The 22,746-nt window shown below is 36.3% G+C and overlaps 1 long non-coding RNA gene across 1 annotated transcript; it reads right to left on the bottom strand.

Moving 5' to 3' along the window:
- Positions 1 to 1,326: 1,326 nt before the first annotated feature.
- LOC121142182 lies at positions 1,327 to 9,306 on the bottom strand. Its single transcript, XR_005879163.1, has 3 exons — positions 8,873 to 9,306; positions 1,995 to 2,095; positions 1,327 to 1,810 (listed from the first exon to the last, which is right to left on the bottom strand). It is a non-coding gene; the product is annotated as an uncharacterized LOC121142182 (long non-coding RNA).
- Positions 9,307 to 22,746: the final 13,440 nt, after the last annotated feature.

Genomic DNA, 22,746 nt, shown 5'->3' with positions numbered 1-22,746 from the left:
AGAGAGAGAGAGAGAGAGTGAGAGAGAGAGACAAAGGAACCAACATATGGTCTTTTAGAGGCTATTGTGTGACATCTAGGTTGCAATAGAGAGTCTGTAGTGTTAGAGAGTCAAGGAATGTGTTATGTTCACCAAAGAGAGGTATGGACATGGAGTAAGGCAGACAAAGAAAGAAACTATGCCTGCTGCGGGTAGCAGAATTGACGTGATGGGGCTATTCATGCTGATGATTTTAGACTTGTTTCACTCCAATTATTCCTTTCTATGCTTAGATTCTCCTATTTTAGAATGCTCATATATTCGAATGCTTGGTCAGCAAAGAGTTGGACTATTTGAAAGGATTAGAAGGATTAGGATGTATGGCTTTGTTGAAGTAGATATGACCTTCCTGGAGAAAGTGTGTCACTGGGGATGGGCTTTGAGGTTTCAAAAGCCAATTCCAGGCCCAAGTCCCCTCTCTCTCTCTCTCTCTCTCTCTCTCTCTCTCTCTCTCTCTCTCTCTCTCTCTCTCTCTCTGCCTACATATGAAGATGTAGTTCTCAACTACTGCTCTGACACCTGCCTTGTTCCACATCATGGTAATGGGCTAAACATCTGAAACTGTAAGCCAGCCTCAATTGAATTCTTCCTTTCATAAAAGTTGCCTTGGTCATGGTGTCTCTTCACAGAAATAGAGCAATGACTAAGAAAGATACTCAAAGTAAGAATATTTTACAATTTTGAAACAATTAAAAATTCTAAAGAGTATGAAGATTTTTAAAGTTGGACTGGTGCATTTTACAGTATAATGTGCTCACGAGCCTACGAGGGCAAGGGAAGAATACAGTTTGATACATTTAGATGTCAAGATGACAAGGATCAGAATTATGATTGTTACCACTGTCAACTTGATAGACTATAGAATCTCCCAGGGGATAAGCCTCTGAGATTGCCTATAAGCGATTATTTTGATGATGTTAATTGAGGTGAGATTTGCCTGTTCTAGGTGACATCATTCTCTAACTGGGATCATGGACTATATAAATGGAGAAAGGGAATTGAGCTTCAAGAAGCATTCGTTTCTTCATTGCTTTAATGTCTTTTCCCCCTTGTACTGCCTGCAATGTGACTGAATGTCTGGATTCCACACCATGGTAGACTGCACACTTGAACCACAAGCCAGAGTATACTTTGTCCCTTAAAGTACTTTTTTCAGGTTATTTTATCAAAGCAAGAAAAAAGACATTTAAAAAGTGATATTTTAAAGAAATATTCTAAAGAGAAAAAATTTGAGATATCTTAGCCAAATTACTTTTATGAATTTATTTTTATGTATGTCTAGAACATGTAAAAACATTAAAACCGAAATAAGCATTTCAAAAAAGATGAGGTAGACATTATAAGTAATTATTCAGCATGTATTACAAATACGGGTAAATGCTATTGTTTCCTTAGCAGTGGATAAAAGCACCAGCACATTTTATAATCTATAAATTTCATATAAAACTTCAGTTCTTATAATCTAGCAAATTCTCTGTTTTAGCTTCGTCAAAGGAAGAGAACAGGTTTAGAAGGAAAAATAGACTGTCAGGTGTTAGTCTCATGTTAAATATAATTAGATATTTGGCAAGTTGAATTCTATCACTCTACAAATTCCAGTATTTGAACCCCCAAAGCACAGTCTATTAATAGGTAAGGTGAAGGAAGAGAGAGGAAGTGTGAACTTAGTTGTCTAGGTCAGCAGGAATCAGCAACAATGCAGCAGGCTGATGGAGTTCAGAGGCTGGGTGCTGGCCAAGTGAAGTATGTGGAGTGCTCCATGGTTCAACACCTGGCTTAAAAAAACAAAATCAGTATAATTGTTGCAAAGGTTCTTGGAGAAACAAAGAGTAAAGGATGTGCCCTCTGAGTCCAGAGAGATGAGCAGACCAAGAGAATGTCCCAGAATCAATCTGCTGCCTTTAAAGAATGTAGGCAGTGCCCAAAGGGAAGGTGAACATCAGAAAGGAACTCACAAGGCATCTTTGACTCTTTTCTTTCCATTCTCTTGTCACTTAACACTGCTTCCAATTTGTTTAATTAAAAGGCTGTGAACAGTTTGCAGTGAAAGAACCCTCTGGAAAACAAAGTGAGGTTGGGGAAAGAGAGAAAGGAGAAGAGAAAGGCAAAGAGAGGGCAAAAGAGAAAAATATGTTTAAAGGCAAACCAATACAATCTACAATCACATGCACTTTCATTAAGACAATAATAAAAATATTTAATCTTCAGCCTCCCTCCAAAGCTCACTGGCTAACGTGTACATTTGCATGTTTTCCATGAGAAGACATTAAAAGATTCCCCACCACCGCAAAGAGAAAATGTCATCGAATCCAAACTACTTGAATGCATTCCAAGGTAACACTTCGAAAATGAAAATGAAAAATAAAACTATTGCCCCCAGCCTCCAATACAATGCTCCAAATATTCTAGGAGCAAAGATTTTGATCATCATCTAAAAAAAAGACTTAAGCGAAATTTTTGTTGAACATAGACTCCGGAGTAAAAAGAGATCAGTTTATTCCCAGAAATGATCAAACACTTTATACCACAAAGGAGCTGACCACACTAACACTATGGGAGATATTCAAGATGCTTTGACCTTGGCTAATACAAGATACAAGACAAAGACATTAATAATGAGATTTAGGGAAACCTAAAGACGATTTCTTCTATTATTTTATTTTTTCTCTTCATAATTCTCTTAGCTTCTGTGCCTCTCTGGCTCCTTTCTGACCTACCCTCATAACAACAATTCTAAGAATACGACCTTCCAACTGGAGCAAGAATCTGTAAATTTGAGTAAAAAACAGTCAAGACTATTATTTATTCACATTCACAATTCAGTTTGAAGTCATAAAAGCAATAACTGACATTTCTGGGGTCAGAAACTACATGACTTCCTCTAGATTTTGTTCCTATTGTTTTTCAAAAAAAAAAGAAGAAGAAGAAAGAAAGAAAGAAAGAAAGAAAGAAAGAAAGAAAGAAAGAAAAGAAACACAAGCCAAACAGGTAGTCATAGTGTGTGTACAGATAAAATTACAGGACAAAAGACAAAGGTCGTGGGTCCTTCCCACCATGGATCCATCAAGTTTCTGCACACTGCAGTGCAGCCCCAGAAAGGATGAGTGGCAGCTTCTGTTGAGGAGCCGGCATTTGGTAGTCATGCTAAGCTATCTTCAGAGACTGGGATAGGCCAGATATCTATTTTCTCTCTAGGATATTAAATTTCTGAGACCATACGAAATGGAAAGCATTTCATTAGAATGTGTGTTTATTTATAAATGGTCGTTACTATCACGTTTCCTGATAATAAATATTGTATTGGACTTTTGTTTGGGAAGGGGGTAAATATTCTTCGTTTCTACCCATTTATTATTCCTGCATCAGTGATGCATTTATTCAAAAGGTTTACAATCTGAGCTCCTTCTAAGCCATCCCTTGGAATTTTATTATTACAGTGAAAGGAGACAATAAAAAGTATTCTATAAGAAAAACAGTGTGGTTAATTATCTGAACATACCCATATTATCTTTTATAAGTAAATTAGAATTTAACTATATACTGTCTTCTGTTAGTATTAATCTAGTATTTTTCTAACATATGCTTCATGTTTTCACTATTTAAAGATGAAGTACAAAATAATATCAGCCCACCAGAGACATAAACTCAAAGAGAAGTATCTATGTGTATCATACAGTATATCACATGGTGATCAGGCACAATACTGACCAAACATGAAGGTAATCAATTTAGGGACTTCTGAGCCCATATTCTGGTTTTCTAAGTAATACTCCATATACAGAATAACCAGCACTGACTAATAACACATTATTTATTTAATGTTTCCAAGTAAACAAATATAAATTTTAAATTCTGTACTTTAATATAAGACTGAAGAGAGCCTAGGGTTCCATCTAATAAATAACTAATAGTACCAGTAGCTCATGTTGATATTAATGGATATCTCAAGTAATCCTTTTTACACTAACAACGTACTTCAAACTTTAAATTTCTTATGAATAAATATGTAATCAACCAAGAAAACTAAAATCTATTGCATGCATGTCTACTATAGACCCAGATCTAGCACATGTGCTAATATATGGCTGATTAATTTGACATGATATCAGAATTAGACTGAAATATACTTGAGAATGGATTTCTTATGATTGTATAAATTCCCTTAAAACAATTAGGAAATAAAAAAACAAAAGTCTATCATCTGAAATTTTCAGAGAACATGACATTTTCTGAACACATGGTTCATCCTAACAAAAGTCTTATGCTCAAGGATTTTCCTATCTATGATGCCACATTGAATATACATATAAATATTTATCCAGCCCTACTGGAAGCATTCTATGGACATGTTCTTTATTTACCTGTGTTGGTTTTCAAAAACAAAAAAAGAAACAAAGAAAAAGCAGAAGCAGCAGCAGCAGCAGCAGCAGCAGCAGCAGCAGAAGAAGAAGAAGAAGAAGAAGAAGAAGAAGAAGAAGAAGAGACAAAAGTGCCTTGCTGTCTTTTCTCTCATATGTATTCAAGAAGGTCCTCATTGTTGTAATGACTAATAATTGAAGAAGCAAAACATAGCCAAAGTAGCAAGTGTACAAACATGAAAACACACATACAAAGAATGTCAATGACAAGACTATACAGACTGTGATTGCACATCCATGGTTAACACAGTGCCTCCCCACTGTTGTTCATGGTGTGTTCTACTTTAGCTGATAATTTTGTAAGAGGTTTTCCCAGCCTAGATTAACTTGATAAAACCTCAGCTTACAAGTTTGATCTGTTAGTTAAAATCAGAATGCAAGAATTAATTTTAACCACAAGCAAACATACAATGAATTTAACTTTCTGCATGTTGCAACAGTTCTAGAACCTGTTTTCTGAAATATTTATTAAGAATCCTTAGAAAAGTAATGGCATATGGACAAATCAGCCATACCCTTGTCTTTGTGTTGTGCTAAAATAGCCCACATTTTGTGATAGTTGTTTTCTTAAAATGACCACAATGTGTGGGTGCAAGTTGCCTTCCTGAGCTTATTAGCCTTAATTTGGAAGTCTTTTGAATTGAAGTCTCTCTCTCTCTCTCTCTCTCTGACTGCCCTCCTGCTCACTCCTTGTGAAACCACACAGGAGTCTTTGCTTTAATTAATTAGGGTATAATTAAACAGCAGGTAGCAGGCAGAAGCTAGAGAGCTGCTTCCATCTGTTCCATGGGGTCTCAGGATGACAGCTAGAGTCCCCTCATGCATTTTACCTTAAGCAGTTTTTGTATTTTAATTTCCAGCTATCTCTTATAAATTGCTCTTATAATTTCACTTGATAATTTAACACTTCAAATTGGAGTCCCTCCAGCATTTACTGCCCTGAAAATATACAAAGAGGGTTATGAAGGGGAAGTGAACATTTAGATCAGCAAACACAATTAAAAGAATATATCATGCACTTATTAATGTGAAGCAGGGGGTAGACACCCTTCCATGATGGTAATCAATTTTAATTTAAAGATACAGGTAATTTAAAAACACAGGAAAGGTTGGTGATGTCTCACAATATGATGATATTAGCTACACAGAGGTTTGGAGTGTTATATTTGTTTCCGGTCTGAACAGAATCCTTGAACTTTCAAAACCAGGAATGTAAGACATTTGCTAAAAATATTGCCTTGAAGTATTTCTAAAACTCCAGAGTAAAACAATTATACTTTGTATTCAAATATTAATATACTTGTTATTTCTTCATTTAAAAAAATCAATCACATTGCTTAAATGAAATTTTAAGTTTCTTGAGGAGCATATAGATACCTATTTAATTCATTCATTTATCTCTACAAGTAGACAGGAATGTTCAACATTTGATCATTACCATTCAATGGACGATTTGATTTCCTTGGCCACTGCATGAGTCTCACTTTGTTCCTTGGTGGCAGTATGTTCATATCTACAGAAGACTGTTTTTTACTTACTGTCAAGATCACAGTGTGGTACTGTTCAGAAGAAAAACTGTTATGTTCAGGTTTGCCTTTAGGTTCCTTATACTAAATAGAAAGAATGGCTTTGATGATGCCATGTGGTGTGCACTATGAAGGGAGAGAGCAAAAAATAAAGGAAATCCATGCATCTGAGTCTGTGACATAGACTTGCTTTATGATAAGCAATGAAAGCATTACAATTATTATAGAAGTAAACATCTCATTGCTTGGGTATGTAATAGGATGCACCATCTTGGTGTGTGATGTTTACAGAAGAAAACAGTGCAATGTGTCTTTTCTCAGTGTGCCTCCTTACTGATCAGGGACCTGTGTCTGTATTTCCCTTCTGTCTTAGCTTTGTGGTACCCCTTTTCCATTTGTAGTTTGAAGGCAGTCTGTCTTCCCTAACTATCTTTCTTATTCAAGAAATTTCCCTAAGATATTTCTAAATATGCTTTCCTACCACGGTGTTGCATTATAACTCTTTGACTTAAAATATGTTCCTGGTTCTGTATAACATGACTCTAGACTTCTAAAGAAAATACCAAGGACAAAGTATTTATTGGGGCCAAGCGTAATTGTCAGATGATAGGTAGTTTCCTCCAATTCTCTAAATTACCTCACTATTTTTAGTCTACCTGACCCTATGCCCAGTACACCCTTCCATCTTAACTCCATTCTCTCAAAAGCACGAGAGACACATGTGCCACAACACAAATGATGCTCCTCTCAAGACAAGCATATCTGGTCTCCACATGCACAACTATTCATCCCCACATTCTAGCAACAAAACTATCAATACCTTTCAGAAATATTTGTGATAAACATCTTTTTAATGCCTTACTTTGCATGACCTAGACAGCAATGCCTGCCTTATGATTATACCCCTCCTAATGCTGAACAAAGCACCTATGAGAAAAGGAACCTTCATTTAATCCACTCACGTTTTTCCTAAATGCTCTAAGAGAGATGTTCTCATGCATATCTTCAAATCCCCCAATTTCTCAGAATTAAATCAATTAATGCGGCCTTTTGGTAATGTTATCTCCTGCTGTAACCTAAAAGAGGGTTGGAGGTTGTTCCTTGTAATTGGATGTGCCAAAAGATCCCGTTGTTCTAATTCTCTGTGGGCAATGCAGACAGCTGGCCAGCTGGCAAGCACCCAGAAATTCTGCTTCTACCTATTAAGTGCTACCCAAACAACCACATCTTACAGATGCCGACACAACTATGACATTTTATTGAACTGGATTGCTTATAGCTGTAAATATATGCAAATAGCTATTTCTTAGGAAATGTATATCAGCCACATTAATTTAGAACTTGGATTTTAGGAATCAAGTTGTTGCGATTACTTTTTAAACTATGCTTCCTAACTTTGATTTAGCTTTTACTCTGTGATTTTAAAGTAACTATTTCATTACATGGGAGGGTCAGTTTATTACTTGATGAGTTTGAATTGCTTTTATTTTTAAAATAGCAAATTCAAAACTTCCATAAGGGATGTCTATACCTTATTAAGCTAAAATAAGTCAGGCATTAAGCAAATAAGTGCCCAAGTCCTAGAGGCAAGTGACTTCAGAATCCAAATGAATTCCACCCTCCGGGAAGGCAAAGCCCTAATTCCCCAGCATGGCTGGAGGAAGCCCCAAGGTTAGATAAAGGAATGGATTTCCACTCCTTTATGCAGGAAACTTCCATGTCGACCATGGAAGACAAATTGCGTTGAATTTCCAAGTGTAAAGATTTTGATTGAAATGAATGAAACTTCTTTCACTACATGTTTCATTGAAGTGTGCATGGCCAGATGAGCATTGAGACAGGACTGGAGCTAACAGTCCACGTAAAGCAACATGTCTTCTTTTTATTTCTGAGGAGTGTTTAAGATCATCAACACATTTAAAAAATACTTAAACACTAAAAATATGAGCAACATAATTATAAAAACTCAACCAAATAAAACAACAATAATGTAATTGCTAGAACTCTCTGTAGAACAGTTTTGCAAATGAATGTTATATAGAGTTTTGTTAGTATTTTTCTTTTTGATTCAGCTGTTTTTCATTTGTCTTGTGAAAGCAGACCCATTTTGATCCCGTTAAGTTTAAAAGTTTATTTTAGAAATTCTTTGAATAAAACTGCCTAATATTTCTTATTTCATAATCAAGACAGTAAGTGTGCAGATTCAGAATTAGCACTGAAGCAGGGCAAAGGTGAGTATTGGGTTCCTGCCATTGTATAATTGCTCAATGTTTACTGTGGTGTTTTCCTGTTACTGTAAAGTGGTGTGGTAGTGGCATCCAGCTACTTGGTGGCAATATGTGATTTTTCAAACACTGACATTAAACAGGTAAAACAGTAATCTAGGCATGGGAGCCCACATTTATAACCCCAACACTCAGGAACCTGAGGCAGAGGCTCACTAGAAGCTCAAAGCCAGCTTAGTCTACATAGCAAGAACCTAGCTCGAAAATAAGAGAAAAAAAAGTTAAGTGAAGATAAATGATATTAAATAAACTTATATTTGCCAATGTTTACATTGTTTTCTTATTTAGGAATGGTAAATGATAAGAGTAGAACTATACCAAAGAGAGTGATAGGCAGCTGGGTGGTGGTGGCGCAAGCCTTTAATCCCAGCACTCAGGAGGCAGAGGCAGGCAGATCTCTGTGAGTTCAAGGCCGGCCTGGACCGACAGCCTCCAAAACAATACAGAGAAACCCTGTCTCGTAAAAAGCAAAAAAAAAGAGAGACAGAGAGAGAGAGAGACAGGCAGGCCCGTGGTCTCTTAGGATCTAGAATGTTAAAGTGAGGAATAGATAGGCAGAAGCAGGGTCTCTGAGGTCTTGTAGCTTTGGGAGTCATGGCCTTACCTTTCATTACTATAATTTTCCGGCTTGCTTCCTCCTCCATGAATGATCAATTAATGAGAAGCAACCTCATTTGACACCTTCTTGAGAACCTTCAAGTAAGTATTTGTGAGTCCTTGGCATGCATCTCAGAATTAACTTTATCTCAAGTCATAATAGACTTTCGCTTCAATTTCTTCTGATAATTATCTGAAAGTAGAACAGGAACAGCGTTAAAACTAAAAGAAGATTCGAGAAGAAAGAAACCACCTGACCATCGCAATCAAAACTCTTAGGATGAAACCATCGCTGTGGCTGGAATTACTGAATTGCTCAATTGTAGCGAAGCCACTTGGCACACGTTGGCTGAGCTTCTCAAGAGAGTTGAACACACATTGAAATCCACCATCCAGTGACCTGATAAACACGACAGCTGAAGCAAACGGTTCCGCTGTGGCTGCGGGAGTCTGTTTGCTCGGCCAAATACAGTCTCAGCAAGATATGCCTGGGAATATTAATTATGGAGACAGGCAAGGAACCAGAGGAAGCACACAGAAAACCCCCAACGAGGAAGCAGTCTTGTTTCCCACAGAGTTCTACAGTGCACACAGACGTTCTCGCGCACCAAGCACAGGCAGGCTTGTCCTCCCGCTGCTTTATGTTAATTAGGGAATAAATAAGTGGCCAACTGTAGTCTGTGGGCATATGTTGGTCAACTGTCTCTGTCTAATTAGGTTGTAAGCCCACTGAGCAGGCGCCTCATTTAAATCCATGTTCTGGAAAGCATTCCGTGCCTCTGCTGAGGTCCAGTGACTGAGAGAAAGGAAGGCAAGAGCTGTTGTTTAATCAGAAAGGAAAAAGAAAATGCTTATGAATCCATGTGGCTAGGTTTATATCTTGCCTAATGCTAATTAAAGACTTTGGGTTAGGAAGGTACTTTTGATAGAGCACTGTCCTGCATGGTACTCAATATGTAGGGCAATACAAATGTATAATTTATAATAAAACTTGTATATAACTTAAAAATGAATTGTATTTAAATTTGTATGTTACTTCTAAGTAATGTGAACAATTTGCAAAGGTAATAAGCATATATGTGCAATGTAATAGTTATTCCCTTAAGTAGCATGTCAGAGTAGAATAATATAGCACAAACTGTAGAGTTGGCATTCGTGTATGAATGTGTTATAGAAATAAATGAATCCCAGCACTTGGAAGACTGAGGCCAGTGGATCAACAGTTAAAGCCTGATCTGGGCTACAGAATGAGGTCCTGCATCAAAATCTAAAATTTATTAATTATCCATGTGTATGTACTTATTTATATATGTGACTGTGGGTATTAAATGATATGTTTCTATCTCCCTAATTAGATAGAATTTTCTATATACTGATAGGTAAAATGACTTACTCTAGTTTGATCTAGACATATTACATATTATATTCTGAGTACTTAGGCAAGAATTTTAGATACATAATTTCATTTGTTCTTTATGACACCTGATTTTTAGTTGCTTTCTAATGCATGTTAGCATTAAAGCCAAACTCATATTTTCTTCCACGGCTCTCTCATGCCACACAATGGAAGCCATCTAGATAAAGGAAGCAGATATCTGTGGATAAAGACGTCCTATAGCAATGACGACCTGTGGTTTGGGTATTCTCCTCTTCTATAACTGTGGAGAATAAAGCCGAATGTTTAAACAAGTCAGTGTATTCACACAGGAAATTCCTTCAGTGACTATGGGAACCAGGGACTCCATGTGTTACATGGCCGTGGGCTGCATGCTCTGCCTCTGAACTGCTTTTGGATAGTGTTCTAATATTACTCTCTGCCTGTTCTTCCCCACTCCTTATAGGACGACTCATTGAGTTCCAGGTTAAAGACTTCTGGAAACAGAGAAATTAAGCACTGTTCCCACCAGTCATCTGCATGGCACACATCTGGCGTATGCTCCCACAGCTGTGAAAAGTGAATGGCCACCTTATCCCCAAGAGTCTGCCTTTGTCTTAGACTCAGGCTGCCTTTCACTCTCCATTTCTCTGATGTACACTCTGCTTCCTTAAAATTGAGTTTGTGACTTCAAGCTTGTCTGAACTGAAATCCTATTTTCATGACTTCCTAAATATAGGGTCACTAACTCAAAGGGCTAATCCCACCCCTGTTGATCTGCTCTCAGGAATTTGAGATTTTTTCAGGTTGAATCTTGGCAGTCTGAACATTCTCTCCATCTACCTGTGATCTCTATCACTGTCTGCTCTCCATCACAATTATGCTCTCTCTCCAATTAGGTAAAGTCTTCTTCAGACTGATAAGTAAAATGATTTACTGCAAATTTAATCTAGATATGCTGTGTATCAAGCACCTACACAAGCACTTCATATGTATAATTTTAGTTTTTCTATATGACATCGTTTCTTTAGATAGCATTGGAACTATACTAAATGTATAAAGGAGTTCCTTGAGAAATGTCACTTGGCTAGTGTTCAGAACAGCTGGGTTATGTCTTTCGTTCGCACTTACTGTTTTGTCATGTAATATATATTTAAAATGTTATTAATATCTGCTTCTTTATGTATTAGAATGTAAATTCTTATCTGACAATGTATTCTTTTTATTCACTTTGTGTCTAAAATAATAAATTCTTTGCTTCTAGCAAGTTATCTCTTTCTCTTTCTCATATAGGTCTTTATATCAATTAGTGAATGATGTATAAACAAAGGTACAACACTGTATTTAAATTTTAAATGTCAGCTTTAATAAAATTAAATGGTTTAAACCATCTAGGATATCTAAAATATCAGGGGTTTCCTGCTTACATAATTTTTTAAACATTATAATGTTGTAAAAGTTAGATGAAATAATGCAGTTTATTGTGAAGTATCTAAATCCAATCTTAGTTATCAATTGCAAATAAATAGAGCATAGACACACTGTGTCTCCAAATGCATCAGTGAAATTTTAATAGAAACAGGCATCAACATGCAGAGGATACAGAAGTGTTAACATACTTTGTTCGCTGGTACTCATATGCAAATCCATGGACACATTGGAGAGAATTCACAAAAATCCTTTGCAAAATAAAAACCCCATGCAGAAATGACTGAATATGAAACATAAAGCCATGAAGCCTAATCACAGGATTTACATTTTTAAAGTCAACTCGACAATACCAAACATATCTTCACAAATCTGAATATCTGAACTTTCTTGAAACTACGTGCTTTTCGATCAAAAACGTGCATTTATATCTGTAAAATCAATTGTGGTATATATTTAATGACAGTGTACTCTTTTCATGTGAGAATTTTTATTATAAAATATGAATTGAAATGACATTACTACTATTCTTTTAAATGTTAGCTATGTTATGAATTATGTTGGCTTGCGTGTGTATCTATGCTCTATATGCATGCAATGTTCAGAAGAAGGTGTCGGATACCCTGGAACTGGAGTTACTGGAGGTTGTGAACTGCTGTGTGGGTGCTGGGAATTGAACCATGATCCCGTGGAGAGGAGCTGGTGTTCTCAACAATCAAGCCATCTCTCCAGCCCCACAACTACTATTTTTAAGTACCATATCTGTGCTTCAAAAATTTTTAATGATTTGCTTAGGAAATTGTAAAACAACACTGTGAACTATCACAACCATTAGTAACAGTACTTCCACTAGGAAACATAAGAGATTTTCTTCCCTAATTACTAAGGCTTATCCATATGATATCAACCAGACAACTGTCATATAGGACTAGAGGAGTCTGCTTCTCCTCTTTCAATGTCCACTGATGCTACACATGAAAAGAAATCAGGTAACAAAGGTGAAAATAATCAAATTGCTTAAAAGTTATCTTCTTAAGTTTTTAAAAATATTTTATTTTTATATTCTTAGGGTATCCAGAGACATGTATCAACATTAATAATAAGCCAAGCATCATGCAATTCCTAGTTGATTATCAATGTGGAGTAACACAGAACCTCTAAAACTATACTTAACATCTCTTTTCATTTTTCTTCATTTTCTTTATTCTCTCTCTCTCTCTCTCTCTCTCTCTCTCTCTCTCTCTCTCTCTCTCTCTCTCTCTCTCTCTCTCTCTCTGTGTGTGTGTGTGTGTCTGTGATATGTCATTTTGGGATTCAGGTCTGGTCATTGTTTTTTGTCAAGAATAATCTTCCTCTGCCCTTGGGTAACAAATAATACCTTATAGGGAGTGAGTTATTTATTGTCAAAACAAGCAAATATAATGAGACAGTATTTTGAAAAATAATTTGAAAAATCACCTTACATTTCTAAATGGCCCAAAGTTGGAACTACTAATCATTACATCAAGCTTCATTGTTCTTTCCCATTAGTTCATCTAAGAAAAAGGTGCTCAGAATAAGTTTCATTCAGAACATAAATTTTGAATAGATTATTTACACATTCCAAACACTGATATTTGTAGTCAGTATATGAGATTAATAATCCTGCCATTTGAGTAGGGTAAAATGACTGAACGCTTATGAAGCCTAAAGAGATAGGTAATGTTTAAAGAAGTAAATAATAGAACAACAGGATTTATTTTACATTGTTAGAGCTAATAAAATAAGAATATCACCCAGAACATTATTAAATATTTGCTTTGCAATGCTCTGTTACTTCTCTTTTTCTTCTTCGTGCACATTACCTAGTGTACACTTGCCACTACAGGACAAATTTGACATGCTTTCAGATGAAAGAGCACATTTGCCTTAGAGATAAATTATATAATCATTAAACAACCACAGAACCCTGAGAAAAATCTGTTGCCAGCAAACTGAGTCTAAACATTGTAGCTCTTTTGCACTGGGTTTCAGGAAAGTTGGTGATGTGAATAATAATTTAAATGACTTGCAAAGAGTGTCTGGAGGAAAATAAAGAGGCTCATTTCCTCACGGATGCTGATGAGTCAAGTCATCCCCGAGGCAATGATATCAGTGTGTCACCTCTATGAATCTTCCGAAGTGACTTGGTATATATATATGTATATAAATATAGTAATCTTTCCTTATTGATTACACTAGGCTATATTAGAATCAGCATCTCTATTCAATTGTTTAGTCCAATGAAAAGTAATGGGAAATACTAAATATTGGATCTTTTTAAAGGCAAAAAAAATCACTCAAACATTGGCTACTTTAAAAAAAATCTCAATGGGAAAGTTAGTCTTCATCAGCTGCTTTCTTTATGAATAGTTTCAGTGTGTGGTGAATGATGGAATAATTAGGCCATCTACTGGTAAGTGGCAAACAGGCAATTTAATGTCTAAACTCAATAACAGATGCCCTTGATGGTACACAAAAGGCTGAGGAAGTTGATTGGAGGATAACATTGTTTTTCCTTGTCCTTAATTGTTGTGTTCTTTAATTTCTGAAGTCACTGGAACTTATTTCATATTTTTCAATAATGTTCATAAAGGTGGTGGTTACAATGTGAGTGTAATACTTGTGTCATTTATGTATTGACAGATACTTATTGACAGTCTGCTATGTGCAAAGCAGAAATTTAAACATTAGAGACCCATCAATATTTAGGATATCTTCCCTACTCTAACCAAATTCACACCCTGTAGAGACAAGTACTTAATTCAAAAGTAAAATTTCAATATTAGATTTTTGCCAATAATGGGGGATATCTTACCTGCAACAGAGTTTGTAGTTTATAGTTTGTGGGAGGTAAAAGGATTAGATTTGGCTTCTAAAAACAAAAGACCAGAATTCTCTTGAATCATCATTCTGGAACACACTTATCCTACTGTCAATTAAACACAATGAAAATGAATAAACGATAATAAAATGCACTTGTAAAGATTCTCAACCCTTGCAAAATTGAGTCTAATTTCAAATTGAATAAAAAAATTGCAACAATTCATGGGAAAGAAGATGATCAATTCCCACAACTATGTATTTTTAAAAGGAGATTTTCTTTTCTTTTAAGCAAAAAATTGACTCTCTTTACAGTGGGAGGAGCAAACAGGTCTTCCCAGGTCGTGCTGAGAACACTCCCCTGGGCTCTGGTTTTGCTGAGGTTCTTGTTAATGTCACTGAACCAGCTCTCCAGGTGTGTTGGGGACTTCAATTTCCCAGAGACTTTAATTTCTCACCTTCCTTGGATACACACATACACACACACACACACACACACACACACACACACACACCATTAGAAGTTCATTTCTAGTTCACAGAATTCTGCAGCAGAAACAAATTATCTAAATAATAACCAAATTGCCTAATTAATACAAAAATCACCTAGTAAATATCATCTCCAGAACCGTTTCATTTTGTTGCTGTCAACATGTTTCTTCATGGGATTCTTCACACTCTACTCTGTGTTTCTAATTTCTCTCTCTCTTTTTCACAAACAATTCACGTCTTAGCAATATAAATTAATAAATCTCTTTTATTCATTCATTTAAATGGCATTAAACTCATTGCAAATCTTTATTGTCTGATTACAATGTGCTTGACTGTCTTTGAGCTTCTGGAGTCACCACAGCAAGCAGGATGAGAAGAGAAGGAGGAGGTGGAAGATAGCCCCCTCCCCCTCACCAGGAACTTGTCCCTTGAGTCACATTTACATATATAAAGGAAGACTAGTTTTCAAAAGACATCAATCTTAAATAAGCTCTGGATTGTGTCTGAAATTGATAAATTAAACATATGAGGCTTTCACTTTTAGTGACTGGAGTACTGAGGTATAAAAGATAAGAGGCACCAGAGTTACTTTCTTAAAGCAAAAATGTGGGGATTTCAATTGACCTACATAGCCTATAAGGATGTTAGCAAACATCTGTTGTGGTTTTCTGCAGCCTGCCTGTCCTTTGAGGTTGCCTGGGATACAGGAATAAGTAGACAAAGCCCTGGAAGCAAATTCTTTAGGGTAATAAAAAACCTTAGAGAATCAGCCGAAGGTAAGAACATCTGCCTTGGCTATTACCGAAATAGTCATGGAAGTTGAAGACTAGTGGAGAAATTGCATCATGGATGAGCAGGACTGCTCTTCAGTACAACTGAAAAGTGTTGAGATGATTAGGACCTGTGCTGTAAGATGTTGTGAGGCTAAAACCAGGCTGGGCTAACAGGTAAAGGGTCTCCATAGGTAAGTTGTTAACTTTCCTTAGGTTTGAGATTCCTAGTCATTCTTAGCATGAGTAAGGAGACACACAGATTGGAAGAGATGGGTTACATCTTCCAGAATATCCAATGGAATGTACTGCCCTTGGCTTACATACTGTTGTTAAATTACCTGGTTAAAATGGCTCACTGTTGAAGCTATGCAACTCTTTAAAAGTGTGGTAAGGATGCTGAAGTTAGCTCTCCACAATTGATGGCTTTAGGTGGAGCGTGGGTGGGGAAGGATTCAGTTCTATTTAAGAGGAAGGGCCACTGAGAGTTTAACCATGCTCCAGTGAGTACAAAATAAAACAAATTGGATTTATTTTTTCCCTTTTTCATTTTAATTTTTGTGGGGGGATGTCTTAAGGATGGGGGACATGGAAGGACTAGAAAATGAGTGTGATTGGGTTTCATTATGTGAAATCCCAAAAAAATGAATAAAAATTTTATAAATAAATAATACCTCACTATTCTGGGTCTCAGATTTTTAGACTATTGAGATGATGACTTCAAGAACTTTCAGAACTTAAGGAAAGTAACACATGAGAACATGCCTTCAAGGATTATACAAAATTAGTATCGGAAAGCTCTTTTGTACTACTAATTCATAAAGGTACCCAAACTTAGACATTTTAATGGTGAAAAGTAAATGTGAATTTCTATTGATATCTATGTGTTAAGAAAATTTATTAGCAGAATTTCTAAGGATTCACATGTGTGCATATTTGTGTGTGTGTGTGTGTGTGTGTGTGAGTGTATAAAAAACCCATGCAAGAGTCAAAGCTACTTTTACTTTGAATTTGGATAAACTGCAATCTATAAATATTTTTGTATTTTCACATGTGACAAGAGTTGCCTACCATTCATCTGCAAAAATAAGCAATAATCCATTAATGAGTTTAAAATAGTTAAAAGCTAAGCTGACTCTTGAGTTTTGTCTACATCTTTTAATACATCACAATCTATTACAATCCCCTCATTTTATCCAATCTATGATCTCCTATTTTTCTGCAAATTTGTAATATATAAATTCCTAGAACAATCCTAATTCTTTTATCCATTTGATGAAAAACAACCTTATCCTACAAGGTTGAAATCAAACAATTTTCACAATTAAGCCAAATGCAAATTCTCTGTCAATCTTGGAGCATTTCTATGTAAACCTTCCAAATCCTAATAACCATTTGATATCAACTTAAAAATAATTGGTAACTGAATTCTCTTTTTTTTATCTTAGCTCATCCTAATTTATTTTGTAATTGTTCATGTGACTGATACACCCCCCTGACACACACACAGTTTCAATCAACTCTCTGCTTTGTTACTAACTATTGGTCTTTCTCTGCAGATGCCTCATTATACTCACTTTCTTTGGTGACTTCGAGTTCCCGTAAGTTCATGGTGTGAAATCTATAGTCCATATGCTTGGAGAGCAAAAGTTGTTCCTGCAGGATTTGACCATTAGTGATGCAATGTGAAGACTTCTTTCTCTTGCCAGCATTGTGTGTGTGCATTTTTCTCCAGTCACATTTAGGAACACATGTGGATTGTGCCATAAAGCATATGTTATAACCTTTATTTGTAGTTAAGTAATAAATAAAAACCTTCTAATTATTTTAAACTCAATGGTGAGGTTATGCAGAGCAGAATGGAAATATTCACCATTGTCTCCCTCCTCAAATGCCTCTATTCTCAGAATTAGAAAGCATGGTTCATCAATATTTTAAAGCACATTCTTAGTAATATAAAATTACTTATATTATCCGGGCACTGGTGGCTCACGCCTTTAATCCCAGCACTCTGGGGGCAGAGGCAGGCAGATCTCTGTGAGTTCGAGGCCAGCCTGGTCTATAAAGTGAGTTCCAGGACAGCCTCCAAAACAATACAGAGAAACCCTGTCTCGAAAAACCAAAAAAAAAATTACTTATATTAACATCCATACCTACACTGAATTCTCTTAATTTGTAGAAGGTAAAAATATATTTGATATACCTCCCAGCATCTCTGTCCCTAGCCTGATGTCTAACCCATGACATATCTTTTAATAGCTAGCAACTAAATGCATGTTTAAAATGGATTATCTATTAATGCAGCAGAAGATAGAATAAACTTTAAGTTTTATACATTTTGTACAGTTTTTGTGGGAATATAAGCAAAAGACTATGGGGAAAGATGCTCATATCTTCTTGGTGTATTACTTTCCTCAAAACATTTTGTGGTGATAGAATAGTCTTTCCCAACAAAGAAAGAGAAATTACTGAAACTCAATGACAGGAAAATTTGATGAGGATCAAGGATACAGTAATTGCCATTCTCTTTGAGGCTAGTGGTAAATCTACATAAAGTGATCAACAAGATTCGAGAAAACCAAAACATTTATTGACTTACCAACTGGATTCTAAAATACATATTTTTAAGAAACAAGTATGTTATGAGAAGCTGCCCAGATAAGGTAAAGTTTTTATAAGGAAATCTTGAGTCCATACCATGAAGGAGGTACAGAAGCTAAGTCATAGACTATTTCAGCATACAAAGTCAGACAAATCCTTGAAGTGGAATTAACAAGAGACTTTGCAATATATCAAACTGTACAAAGAAGAAACAGTCAGCAAAACAAATTCTGAGATTCCTAAAAGGAAGCAGACTTGGAATAAGTGAAATTGTTTTTAATTAGCATGCTTTGTATACTTGAATCTAGACTTGAAAAATATTTTTGCATATGAATTTCTTCTAGAAAAGAGGAGAGAAGTGAAAGGATGAATATATGAAGAATTATTGCTCACAGTAAAACTAAGCTTCTAAGTATCCAAGGATACAATACTTCATCAGTTGCCTTTTAAACATTCGAAGACCCAATAAGTTTAACCAGAATCATCTGTATGATCATGAGTCTGTAAATACCTATTAGAACCTTGTGGGGACTTCAGTGGGTACACAACTGAAGACAATGACTGCCCCTCCCAATCCATGGTTGGTGTTCATGGGTTCAGTTATGTATGTACAGGTTCACTGCAGGCAGTAACAACTGCTCTGTGATCTTGACTTCATTGACTCTGCCATTCCCAGAAGTCAGCATTTCCCAGCACTACTACTCTTACATTTTTTCCATCCTTTAGTCTTTCAGTGATCTCTGAGCCTCAGCAGTAATACATAGTCTGTTTAGGACTAATAAGTGAACTGCCGTTTCTCTTCAGAAACTTGAGCATCTGTGTCTCTCTATATTCACTAGCATTGATTGCAAAGAGAGGCCTCTCTGATTAAGGATGGAAGTAATATATCTATGGATATAAAAATAAATATTGGGAAGGTAACTTGGCATCATGAGGATTTAGCTAAATAGCAATAGTGACTTTACCCCTAGGGCTGAAGAATTCTAGTATGGGTATTTGTTTTGTTTTGTTTTTGTATCAGGTATATAATATCTCATGTGGAGCACACCTCAAATTCAATTAGAAAGTGGTTGATTTCCCCATTATCAATTATGCCACTATTACAAAAATAGTGAACAGCTTTCTTGAAAGGTTGGTATTGTTGAACATATGGTTAACTTAAAATATGTGTTTTATTACCCACAGTGTTGATTTAGAATCTTCCCCAAAATGAAAAATTAAGGTCATAGATATTTTCGTCATTTATTCTAAAGAAATCTTTCCAAAACAAGTTAATCCAAATACTGTAAAGCCTTGATTAATAATGTGGAAGAAAGCAACTGATTGATGTGAATGTTATGTTGTTAGACAATGTCTCTGTGGTGGTTTGAATAAGAATGACCCCTACAGGCTCATATATTTGAATAATTAGTCATCAGGAAGTAGCACTATTTGAAAATAATTAGAGGAAGCAAGTGGGAGGAAATATGTTACTGGGAGTGAGCTTTGGGGTTTCAAAATCTCATGTCAAGCCCAGAGTTTCTCTGTCTCTCTCTGTCTTTCTGTCTCTCTGTCTGTCTCTGTCTGTCTCTCTGTCTCTGTCTCTCTCTCTCTGTCTCTCTCTGTCTTTCTGTCTCTCTCTGTCTCTCTCTGTCTTTCTGTCTCTCTCTGTTTCTGTCTGTGTCTCTGTGTCTCTGTCTCTGTCTCTCTCTCTCTGTCTCTCTCTGTCTTTCTGTCTCTCTCTGTTTCTGTCTGTGTCTCTGTGTCTCTGTGTCTCTGTCTCTGTCTCTCTCTGTTTCTGTCTGTGTGTGTCTCTCTCTCTGTGTGTCTCTCTCTCTGTCTCTCTGTCTTTCTGTCTCTCTGTCTGTCTCTGTCTGTGTCTCTGTCTCTGTGTCTCTGTCTCTGTCTCACTGTCTCTCTCTGTCTCTCTCTGTCTCTCGCTGTCTCTTGCTGTCTTTCTGTCTGTCTCTGTCTGTGTCTCTGTGTCTCTGTCTCTGTCTCTCTCTGTCTCTCTGTCTCTCTGTCTGTCTCTGTCTCTGTCTGTCTCTGTCTCTCTCTCTGTCTCTGTCTCTCTCTCTCTCTCTCTGCCTGTGGATTAGGATGTAATTCTCAGATACCACTGCAGTGCCACCATGCCCCCTGCCATGATGATAAAGGACTAAACCTTTAAACCTGTAAGCAGCCGCATTTAAATTCTTTCTTTTAAAAGAATTGCCTTGGTCATGGTGTCTCTTCACAGCAATGAAACAATGACTAGGATTGTACCTATATTCAAAACAGTAAATATTTCTCTTAACAATTTTTGCTGTATCAGTTATTGACTGTTTATTCAACTCTAGTGTATAATATAACTAAATAGCTTTAGAAAAGCTTAGTTATTTTCTTCCATCTTTTTCTAATCTAAAATATTAGGATCACAAGCCTAACAAAATGCAATTGGCAGTGAAGACAAAATATGGAAATCATAAGCAACCTGATTGAAAATAATTGGTACTACAGTGTTTCTCACTATAATCTTTAGCAACTTGCAAGTGACACACATAGATGCACTTTCTTTATAAAGCTTGACTTATGTTGTGAATTCTCTGTCCAGCTAGGCTATGAAGTAAGGCTCTCACTCAAGCTCATTTTGTTCAATTTTAGCAAAAGTCTTGTGGGGTAAATTTGATAAAAATCTCCACTCTCAGCATTTGAAAAAAAATCTCATTCCCTGTCTCTGACACCTTACCACCTTGGCTTACCTTTAACAAGAATCTACAGTAATTATTCTAGTGTGGATCCCCTAACCTTGATATTTCTTAGCAGTTCTCAACCCTCTGAAATCCACTCTGCTTTTGGCTATAAATCTCTACTTGACCTTGCCGCATTTAGTACGGAGGCCAATTTCATTCTCTATTTGCAAAATATCCCATGTGACCATCGCACTTAACAGCTTTCTTGTGATCTTATTAAGTGTTTGGATTTTGTTTTCCTTACTGTGGATACCTACATGTCTGAATGTCCAATATCTGCTTTCTACACTGACAGCAATAACATTGTTCCTTAGAGAAACCTTAGATCATCTTTAGCCCATGAATCCCATGTGAAGCTGGGTCACGTGTTGCAGAGTGATTAGTGCAAGAACAGTCATATATGCAACCCAGAACTGGCAGTGTACAATTGCACATATTTTATGTGGAAATATTGGAAAGAGAAAAATTTCTCCCCCCAAATATAAACAGAATGATGATATGAATTTTGAAGATTCTGTTAGTCTCCATATAGAACCTTAGCATATCCACCAAACAAGACGAAGCAAAGCTGAAAACAGTAGATAACAGTTTTGAAGCATTTGAGATTCAGGGTTTGATTCATTTTTGTCCTTTACTTCATCTGTGTCAAGATGAGTTTCTGTTGTTTGCAATCTGAGAATAACTTGTAACGACAAGCCTTTTGGTGTGTAAAAGGGGTAGAAAGAGCCAGGCAAAATAAATGAAAAGGAGGTGGGGAGAGATGGAAAGAGACAGAGAAGCAAAGTTATCAAAATTATTTCCAACTACTAAACAACACAGGTTGAATTCTGGGAACTATATTGTGGTTCAAATGTCTGACAGTATCCGTGCTACTATTTCAAGTTATAGGTTCATTGTGTGACTAAGAGCCTATCAGGAAGGCTTGAACATCTAGGGTGCTGTGTTCTAAGTCCTGCAATCAGCATTCAATGATGAGCACATAACACTTTAACATGAATATATTTGAGTAACTATATCATCAGCTGAAACCCAAAAATCTGAATGCCATTTCTTTTTTTAAGATTTATTTATTTTTAATTTATGTTTATGTGTGTTTTGTCGGTAGGCATATCTGTGACTCACATGCATCCTATGCCCACAGAGGCCAGAAGAGGGCATTAGATCCTCTGGAAAGGGTGTTATAGATTGCAAGCCACAATGTGAGTGCTGGGAACAGAACCAGGGACCTCTGCAAGAGCTGCCAGTGTTCTTCATCATTGAGCCATTGCTCTGATTCTAGATGTGGTTGCTAAGACTAATGCTGGCGTTTAGATCACTACATAAAAATGTCTTGGATTCTCACTACTAGAAGTCTCAAATGCAAATGTTAAAAGTTGAGAACAAAGGCACAGTCAACCCAGGAATCGTGCCTGCTGTCTATTCTTAACTGTTTTTTGAGGGATGCCCATTTTAAGAATTGTTTTACTCGTTTCATATAGTCTAAATTACTGTAAGCAAAATTTATTGTTGTTTAAAATGATAGTTTTTAAATACAGACTGATAATATTGATTAAAATATCTTTGTGTGATTACTGAGGAATATGGTTGTTACAAATTTCAATTAAGTCCCATACCCTGCTCAATGCAAGCTACCTATAGGAACCATTTGCTGATCTGGGTGTAA

The sequence above is a fragment of the Mesocricetus auratus genome, unplaced genomic scaffold (genome assembly GCF_017639785.1).
Source record: "Mesocricetus auratus isolate SY011 unplaced genomic scaffold, BCM_Maur_2.0 Super-Scaffold_100009, whole genome shotgun sequence".
Taxonomy (NCBI): Eukaryota; Metazoa; Chordata; class Mammalia; order Rodentia; family Cricetidae; genus Mesocricetus; species Mesocricetus auratus.
Note: the sequence above shows the minus strand (reverse complement) of the source record. Positions and strands in the feature narration are given on the sequence as shown.